The following is a 10,000-nucleotide window of genomic DNA, read 5'->3' as shown; positions in this document are numbered from 1 at the left end:
AGGGGTGTTGGTTGTAATTCCACACAGCTTGGAGAAATCTGGATCAGGAGTGTCTATGTGTGGAGATCCGTCACCCGTTGGGAAAGCCTTTTCTGTGACATGGCTTGACTCTCATCGCCTGCAGTTCTAAAGGTCATTCTGAAAAGCAAACAGCATACCCTCTTCTCCAAGTTAAGAGTTAAAATGGCCAATAAAATTAAACCTGGGGGAAAGGCTCAAGATTCTTTTAAAAGTATGATGAGCCCATTTTACAATTGCCAGACCAGTTGGATTGTAAGGTCTTTATTGGCAAATATCTTAGAACTCAAAATTCCTCACACCATAAGATGGGGCACTAGAAAACTGACTTCAATGCTACCAACCCCACCCACTAGCTGAAATCTTACCTGTTGCTAGGAAACAGCTAGTGCAGCACTGCTGCTCTTTGGTGGTAGCCCTGCGGCCGTGAAGGCCAGGGGGTCCTGACGCGGCTTCTTTACTCTCACCTCTGTGACTCTACTCCTCTTCTCCCTCCCTCTCGGGCATATTGTAACCCCTCGCGGCAGTGGGTCACCAGCGGGGACACGCATTCACCAGGGCGCAATGCGGCAGGGTGGGTGGGTCTGCAGTGCAGCGGGCGTAGAGGAGGGCACTCCCAGAGAAGACCGCAGCCTCGCCCTGCAGGGCAACCTCCCGCTCTAGGCCCGACAGCGCGACCAGCCGGTGCGCACTGGGGACAGTCCGTCCTGGCCCCAGCAGCTGGGCCTCTGGGGCCTGTCTCCGGGGCTGGGGAGGGGGAGTGGGAGAACGGTGGGGCGGGGAGGCCCGGCACTTGGGCAATCCCAATTGTCTGGGCACTTGATCTGAGGAGATAGCCCTGCTCCCGGCAGTGCCCAGCCCCCACCTCTTGATGCTGATCAGGGGGAAAGAGACAGGGGTGGAGCAGCCCATGCCCCGGGTGCACGCGCTTTTCTAATCAAAAAAATTCTTTTCTGAGTTTCAGGTTTACTTATACAGCTGAGAGGGCTCGGAGTGTTGGATATGCGCTTACCCGCCAAACTCCAAGATTGGGTGGGGACACACAAAGGGCAGGGGCACATTCACTCACACTTTCACTCTCAAGCACTCTGAATTTAAACAATCCCTCTCACCTAATTCCTGGTGGCTGGACTAGAACCAGCCAAATTCTCTGGCTGTTGAACTCGGACCAAATCAGCCGCTGGTGGCTGAACTCAGTATGAATTCGACCCAGAGCCCTACCCGAGTGAGGGCCAGGTGGTTGGGCTCAGCATGAACCCAACCAAGATTTCTGATTTGGGTGATCAAGCCTCTGTCCAGTCTCGGGTCAGGTCCCCGAGGCTCTTACCAATTTGGCGCCTTTACCAATTTGGCGTCCCTGGTCTCAGGTCAGGTCGTAGTCCAAAACCCTCGCTTCCCGTCTGGAGTGCAGGCTGGTGGTCGTGAATCCCAATCAGACGGGGTCTGAGAAATCTCAGGGCACATGCAACCCCCGTTTCTCCAGTTGGAACTCCAGCCATCGCTCACTTATCCAGCTGGAGGCAAGTCAACCCGAATTTGTGAAAGGTCGCTTGCACCAAATGTTGCAGGAAAATGAAGCAACCAGACACTGAGGGTTTCTGGAGTAAGAGGTTTTATTAACATGAACGGGCCCAGAGGAGTCAGTGTCCAAATTCTGAGCCCTGAACAAAGGATTCTTGGGGTTTTTTATAGTTTCCAGGGTCTTCTTGTCTACGTAGCAAAGTGGGATACAGAAGCAGAATGTGGAAGTTAGTTCTAGCTATGGGGCAGAAGCAGAGAACAAAGGCTAAATTCGAAGGTCCGTTTTTAACAGCAGGGGTGTTTTAATCTCAGTCCTAGCTAATGCACTGTTGTTTACTTAACCTAGACAGCCCCATCATTCTCCCTAGGGTGCCTGGGCAAATAAAGGTTAAACAGAGATGCTTCAAAGTTTCCCATATCACGGGCAGGATCTCTCGTTAATCCAGTCATGTGGCACCCTCTCACAGTCCACTGGCAAGAGTTCTGTGTACCAAGTTCCAGTCAAAGTCTCTCCTGCTTTCCAGACCACGGGCCCAAGGGGGGGCACCCCAAAGCCGCGTGGGCCTCTTCTACCAAAGCTGCAGGGGTCCACACTCCACCAAAAGCACGTGGCTTTCTTCTTCACCTGGCTGCAGGGATCTTCATTCTGGCAAAGCTGCATGGTTTTCCCTTTCACCTTGGGAAAGAGGAGGTCCACACTCTGCCAAAACCACATGGCTCCCTCTTTCACCTGGCCAAGACGGGGTCCTCACTCTGCCCCAAACCACATGGCTCTCCCCTCACCTGGGCAGTTATCCCCTCATCTTCTGGAGCCCATCTTTTCTAAGCTCTCACACAGGTGCTGTCCCTCAGGGGCACAGCCCCTAGTTACATCCTGGGTGGAAGCCACTCCCTTCTCCCTGACTCAAAACTTGGCCACAGTTATTTAACATTATCTATGAAACCAGTTAAAGGTTATAGATATGTTAAATAATCATTCCAGAGGTTAGCTGCAAAACTGTTGCTATGCAAAACAGCTCTCAATGGCCCTGGCTCTATTTGTTCCTTCCCCCAACTCATACCTGTGGGGGAAGGGGTGAGGACATCTTATATGTCTCTCCAATATTCTTATACACTTAGAATTTTGGTAAAATTCCAAAATCTGTTTTTGGACCCCCCCCTCACTGCACCCTGTATCAATATTCCTCCTTTCAGATTTACACCCACTTTATAATCATATAAAGGAAAATGGACGAAGGTCTCATCTTGTAACTATTTCCGGCTGGACATGGACATTGTCCTACCTACCCCTGGGTCAGGGGTGCCCTGAAAGCGGGGGTGCAGCATGGAGAGAGCCCTTCCTATAAGGGGAAAGACCTTACAGGGTCCTGGTCCGTTGGCTGTCACCTGGACGTCACAGTCTTGGTGTCCAAAGGCTGGCATTACTGGGCCGTTGGCATTCTGGTCAGGTCATATTCTGGAGGTGACAGATTAGGCAAGAAATTGGAAGCACAATTAAATCATAACCATTAAATGACAAAGGCAGGGAATTCAGTAAAGAATGGCTTATCTGGAGGAAGGTGTACAAGGCATGCTACACCTATCTAAAAACTTTGTGCTTCACTGTACTTCACTCAGGCTGAGGGGAATACATTAGGATTTCCCTCCTTCTAGATTTCTGAGCCCTTTCTGTCCAAGCTATCAAGGCAGAAAAGGGAAAATCAGTTCTAAAGTGAAGCCCACAGACTGCCCCAGCTCTTCACCAACCCAACTACTTAGTTCAGCCAAACCATTGAATCTCAGGGGGGCGATGACGAAGATGGGCTCCTTAAGTGAGGTCTATATTGCAGCACATAGGCATAGGCAGGTTATAGGCATACACCCTACGAAAACAGAAGAACACAGATTAATTCACACAATCCCCAAACCAGTCTCTGCACCTGTGAGACTGTCTTTTGGGAAGACATTCCATTGCAAGGTCCTCTGCACCTGTAAATTGTTTATCTTCGGTGACATCACAAACCTGGTTTCAATTCTTTAATGAAAACAAACTTTCAAGATAGTTAGCTGGGCCATTCTGATGTCCAATACTGAGCATTGTGATTTTTCCTTGAACTAGTCTTTCTCCTTAAGATCACCCTCACTGTTATTACAGGGACTACTTTGGGTCCTGCTTTTGATTTTGACTTCATTTGCATAAACACATCAAGATCGGCCTGGATCACTTATGATCCTTAAGTCTACTTTGCTGGAACTCACACAGGGAACCCTTAGATTGACTTCTCAGTCCACCCCTTGGGGCACAGAAGCAGAGCCATGAGGTTTCAACAGGGTTAAGAGCTCCTCTTGCTGAGGTGAAGAGGAGAGAGAGCCACCCGGTCTCAGCTGAGTTAAGACCCCCTCTTCCCGAGGTGAAGAGGGGGGGAACCATGTGGCTTTGGCTAGAGTGCAGACCTCTGAAGCCAGATGAATGGGAGAGCCACGCGGTTTCGGCAGAGTAAGGATCCCCTCTTGGCCAGGTGAAGAGAGCCATGTGTTTCAGCAGAGTGAAAGAGTACCACTCAGCTTTGCCAGAATGGGGACCCCTCCAGGCAGGTGAAGAAGAAAGCTACGCAGTTTTGGTCAGAGTGCTGGCCCCTGCAGCTTTGGTAGAAGAGGCCCATGCAGCTTTGGAGTACCCCCTTTGGCCGTGTGGCCTGGAAAGCAGGAGAGACTTTGCCTAGAACTGGGTACACAGAACTCTTGCCAGTAGACTGTGAGAGGGTACTTACTACATGACTTTGGATTAACTAGAGAGAGATCCTGCCTGCACAGTGACACAGCTGACCGTGCCAGTAGCCTGAAACACATACGTGTGCTCTTTTCCTGATTTACGGTACCCAGAGTTGGGACAGTGGGAGAAGGGAGTGCTGTGTGGGTGTAGGTGTATACCCTAAAAGACTTTGATATTTTAGTAGAGGCATTAAGCCTAAACAGCATTAAATAAACATTTCACTTCCTTTTCACAAATCTCTGGCATTGAGAGATGTCTTTCCAATTGGCAGCGGACAGAAGGGCCCAGTAGATATTAGTATTCTGTCCTTGGGAGGGACCCCTGTTCTGTAGCAGTTTTTGGAATCCCTAGGTGGGCCAAATATTGCCCCCCCACTGACCTCTTGTTCGGGAACAGTACCACTTTTGAAAAGCAGTGATCAGCTTGCTACAGAACTTTTATAAAAAATGATAACTTATCTATGTAGATCTTTTGAATCTCTGGCCTGATATTCCCGTTTTTGGGTGGTTCAACTCAGACTCTGTGACTGACGATATGTAAGGGCTCACAAAACCTTGCTTGTCAAATGAAAATAGGCATCTAGGCTTTACATGAAAAAGTGGCAGCTATCTCTCTGGGGAAACTTTTGCCTCTCACTCAGCCATTTCAAGCATTCTAATAGCTCATTGGGGGCCTCATTCACAGATTCCCCTAAATCCTGAGCCTGGTTGGGCTAAGCTAAAACTTGGTTTCATTGGACTGCAGCAGCTGTTCAACCTCAGTGTCAGCTTTGCAATACTGAAAACAGACATGGCACCTCTACTCAGAGTAAAGAACTCAAGGGTCTTCTCAGAGATTTGGTTAATATCTGCCTCGATGAACCTTGCTATGTGTTTACTGACTCTTGGGCTTTTGCTAGTGACCTCACTATTTGATCTGCTGCTTAAAAAAATTAGACTAGCTGATTAAAGACAATTGTCTCAGGGTGTGAACTGTGGAAACAAATTACAGCTATTGACTAAACTTTCTGGGCCTTCATGAAGGTGCCCAAAGGAAAGACCCATGAGACTGACTGGAATCAAGCTGCTACTAGGCTGCACTGTCCTAGTTGCTCAAGTCTTGTCTGGATCTATTGTCACATCCTACAGAACAACACTTCCATCATCACAGAAAAAAAAAAAGCGAAGGGCTCTGTTACTGTAGAGGTTGCTGTTGCACTGCAGACTTGTGACTCCTGTCGAAAGTCAGTTTGGTCTCTTCTGGCAACTGACCATTGACCCCCCTCCCCACAAAGCTATTTATTGTTGGTGCCTCATCACTTATTCAGGTTACAGTGCTATTGTTTCAGTCAGTCCAGTCAGCCAACAGCAGTTACACTCTTGAGGCCCCTACAACTAATGTGTCATGTGTTTCGTTTTCTGGAAAATTTGCAATGAGACCACAGTACACCTTTTATCAAACCAGCTATTTAGCACTGGAGTGATAAGGTATTCAATGGTCCTTCTATACTCCCTGCCATCTGCATTTGGTATGTTAAGCATTGAAATAACCTCCATAAAGATCAACTCAAAACTGCTTATGACCACAAGGTCTGCATACCTCACAAAGGCAGTTGGTCACTAAATGTGACTATCCCCAGGAAGAAATCAGCTCTTCTAAAGACTTATGTTCACACAAAAACCTGTGCATGAATGTTTATAATGGCTCTGTAATGGCCTGCCCAGGAGGAAAGCTAGCTGCTGAATCAATAGGATGAATGTAATGGCTAATAGCCTGCCCAGGAGGGAGCTTGCAGCTGAGTCAACAGGATCAGGGAGAGCAAGTAACTAACTAGGAAGTAAGAACAAAGAATTTCATATTAACTCCTATCAGCAGTTCCGCTTTCTTGCTTCTATAAGCTGCTTCCTGCTTTCATGCCAGAAGTAAGGTCCAAGTGACAGACTGCCCCCTCACCCTATATAAGCAATTGTTCCCCACTGATTGGGTCCCAGAATTTGGATACTGAGTCCTCTGGGTCCATATGCATAAATAAAGTTCCACTCCGTACACCCAAAAGCGGCTGAGTTGTTTTCTGTAACAGCTCTATTCATAATAACCCCAAACTGGACACAAACCTGAATGTGCTGCAATCGGTAAACAAATAACAAATGATGGTACAGTACCTCCATACAAGGAATGGTACTTAGCAATACAAAGGAATAAATTTATTTAATTTATTTATTATTGTTCAATTACAGTTGTCCCACATTTCTCCCTGTTGCCCTCTCCTGCCCCATCCACACCTGTAACTTGGGTGAATCTTAAAGGCATTTTGCTGAGGAAAAGAAGTTAGTTTCAGCCCTGGCTGGTGTGACTCAGTGGATTGAGTGCCTTTGATCCTGCACATCAAAGGGCCAACAGTTTGAGTCCCAGTCAGGGCACATGCCTGGGTTGCAGGCCAGGTCCCCAGTTGGGGGCATGTGCAAAAGGCAAACCACACACTGATATATGTCTCTTTTTCTCCCTCCCTTCCCCTTTCTCTAAAAATATATAAATAAATCTTAAAACAAAATAAGTTAGTTTCAAGAGGCAACATACTATATATTTCCATTTATATGAATTCATGAAATGATAAAACTACAGTGACAAATAAAAGATAGTGGTTGTCACTGACTAGGGATAAGAGGAGTGTCTGGCTGCAATGGAGGGGTATGAAGGAGTGTTCTGCAGTTAATAAAACTGTTCTGAAGCCTGATTATGGCAGTGGTTACATGAATTTGTATATGTATTAAAATTCAAAGAACTCTATGCCAGGAAAAAAGTCAATTTTTAGTTCTTTAAAAAATTGGTATCTAATTGACATATAACATTAGTTATAGCTGTGAAACATAATGATTCAATATTTGTATATATTGGGAAATGATCACTGAAAGGAAAAAGCCAGCCCCACTTATTATTGTAACACCACTTACCTAGCAGACCTATTGTTACTGAACAGAGGTCCGAGGCAGGGGGTAATATTTGGCCCACCTAGGGACGCCAAAAACTGTTACAGAACAACAGAGGCCCCTCCCAAGGATGGAATACTAATATCTACTGGGCTCTTCTGTCTGCCGCCAATTGGAAAGACATGTCTCAATGCCAGAGATTTGTGAAAAGGAAACAAAATGTTTATATAATGCTATGTAGGCCTAATGTCTCCACTAAATTAGGGTATACACCTACACACACACACACACACACAGCTTTCCGTTCTCCCATGTCCCAACTCTGGGTACCGTAAATCAGGAAACGAGCACACGTCTGTGTTTCAGGCTGCTGGCACGGTCAGCTGTGTCACCGTGCAGGCAGGATCTCTCTCTAGTTAATCCAAAGTATTGTGGTACCCTCTCATGGTCCACTGGCAAGAGTTCTTTGTACCAAATTCCAGTCAAAGTCTCTCCTGCTTTCCAGGCCACATGGCCAAAGGGGGCACCCCAAAGCCGCCTGGGCCTCTTCTACCAAAGCTGCAGGTGTCCTCACTCCACCAAAAGCATGTGACTTTCTTCTTCACCCGGTTGCATGGAGTTCCATTCTGGCAAAGCTGCATGGTTTTTCCTTTCACCTGGGAAAGAGGGAGTCTGCACTCTGCCAAAACCACATGGCTCTCTCTTCACCTCGCCAAGAGGGGATCTGCATTCTTCCAAAACCACGTGGCTCTCCCCCTTCACCTGGGCAAGAGGGGGGCCTCACTCTGCCCAAAACCGCCTGACTCTCCAATGGCTGCGGAGTCTGGGTTTAAATTTCTGCGCCCATCCTCCTTTGCAGCCCCATTTCCAACTCCTCCTACAATCAGTTACATCTGCCAGGACTCTCATACCCTCCCAGCTTTACTAGGATGCCATCATTAGTCTGGGCAGATATGCCCCCCCCCCCCATGGCGTGGAGCCAATCAATTCCAAGCTTTCTCGCATGCGCTGTGACTCAGGGGCCCAGCCCCTAGTTAAATCTTGGGTAGAAGCCTCCCTTCTTCCTGCCTCAAAGCATGGCCACAGCTATTTAACATATCTATGAAACCAGTTAAAGGTTATTGATCATTCCAGAGGTTAGCTGCAAAACTGTTGCTATGCAAAACAGCTCTCAGTGGCCCTGGCTCCATTTGTGCCTGGGGCAGGGGATGGGGGGACACATCTTAATATTTCCTGGATACCCTGAGCTCTGGACCCCAAATCCTTTTCTGGGGCCCCCCTCTTGGTTGCACCCTGTTACACTATGACCTTGTTAAACTTGACTGTTATTTTACTCTTCTGAGTTTATGTCCCTAGGACTGGAAATTATTGGAAGCAAGAATAGAACTTACTGCTCCCTACAGCTCACAGGCAGAGGATAACAATGGAACAAACTACAGCCTTGTCCTACAACACCCTAACAGCCCCAGGGCCACCCAACAGCAAGCCTCTCACCCTTTTTTAATCCAATTATAGTCCAATAAAACCTCAAAGCCCTCACTCGTCAAGGCTGGTGTAGCTCTCCATACCATGTCCCTCTCTTTTCTCAGAGTGAATAAAAACTTTATTCTCTACACTTTCTTCTCTTTGTGAATTCTTTCACAGACTGCTTCACTGACCACCTTAACAAACACCACAATAAGTCTAGTCAGTATCACTTGTGACACAAAAATCTTTTTCTTGTGATAAGAACTTTTAAAATCTACTCAGCAATTTTCAAATATTCAATTCATTATTAACTATAGTCACCATGCTGTGCATTACATCTCTATGATTCATTATTTTATAACTGGAAGTTTGACCCCCTTCACCAGTTTTGCTCCCCACTCCTAACTCTTCTGGCAACCATCAATCTGCTGCTCTCTGTATCAATGAGCTCAATTGTTTGGCTTTGTTTGGACAAAATATCAAAAATGTTGATTTTATAAAAGGCAAAAAAAGGCTGCGAAAATGTTTCATATTGAATAAGAAATGGAATAAAAACATGCCTAAAGACATGTGAAAATTAATGCAATATCTGATCTTACACTGGATACCATATTGGGAAAAAAATGCTGTACAGTCCTTTATATTAATAGATACAACCAAATATCCCTGCTAACTCCAAACCTCAAATAATTGACTAGTAATGTGTAATACTAATGGGGGACTCAAATGTTGGTAAAATCTTAGTTTCAGGTAATAGTTAATAAACTTAGTATGTAAAAAGCTATGGTTTTAGGCACTGAGGGTGTGACCCACCTTGACTTCAGGAGACCATAAGCAGTTCCACCTTTGTGCCTCAGTAGAACTGCAATCAGGATGATATCCGAGCCGTTGTATTCATGGTGAGATACCCACCGTCCAGGACTCAGATGCAAGAATGCTACAGATTTTTATGTGATTAACTTTTTCCCTGTATTCCAAACCCTTTACCTAAACTTTCCTTCTCCTTATAAAAAGGGTCGGATTAAAATAGAATTTAAGATGATCTGCTAGGGTACACAACCCGTCATCTTCTCAGATGGGGCCAGCCATCTGAATAAAGGACCCATAAACATTCAATACCTGTCTCTGCTTTTTGGGTTTGGTAGGTGACAGGCCGCCTTTTCTGGTTTCAATACCGTTACAACAATTGCACACCCCTGTGTGCAATTGGCTAACTGGCTCACTCGTACTGTAGAGCAGGTCCCAAGCTTCTTTCCTCCCCGGCTGGGCTCTGCCTTGCACTCCTCCCTTCCACACCAGGGCCACGCCCTTCTGGGGGCGGAGCCTGACTGGACGG

At 46.5% G+C, this 10,000-nt stretch overlaps 1 long non-coding RNA gene across 1 annotated transcript; it reads right to left on the bottom strand.

Moving 5' to 3' along the window:
* Positions 1–1,619: 1,619 nt before the first annotated feature.
* Positions 1,620–9,960, bottom strand: LOC128627442 (uncharacterized). Its single transcript, XR_008391623.1, has 3 exons — positions 9,478–9,960; positions 2,901–3,401; positions 1,620–2,239 (listed from the first exon to the last, which is right to left on the bottom strand). It is a non-coding gene; the product is annotated as an uncharacterized LOC128627442 (long non-coding RNA).
* Positions 9,961–10,000: the final 40 nt, after the last annotated feature.

The sequence above is a fragment of the Artibeus jamaicensis genome, unplaced genomic scaffold (assembly GCF_021234435.1).
Source record: "Artibeus jamaicensis isolate MK-2021 breed Jamaican fruit bat unplaced genomic scaffold, CSHL_Jam_final contig_399, whole genome shotgun sequence".
NCBI classification, from domain to species: Eukaryota; Metazoa; Chordata; class Mammalia; order Chiroptera; family Phyllostomidae; genus Artibeus; species Artibeus jamaicensis.
Note: the sequence above shows the minus strand (reverse complement) of the source record. Positions and strands in the feature narration are given on the sequence as shown.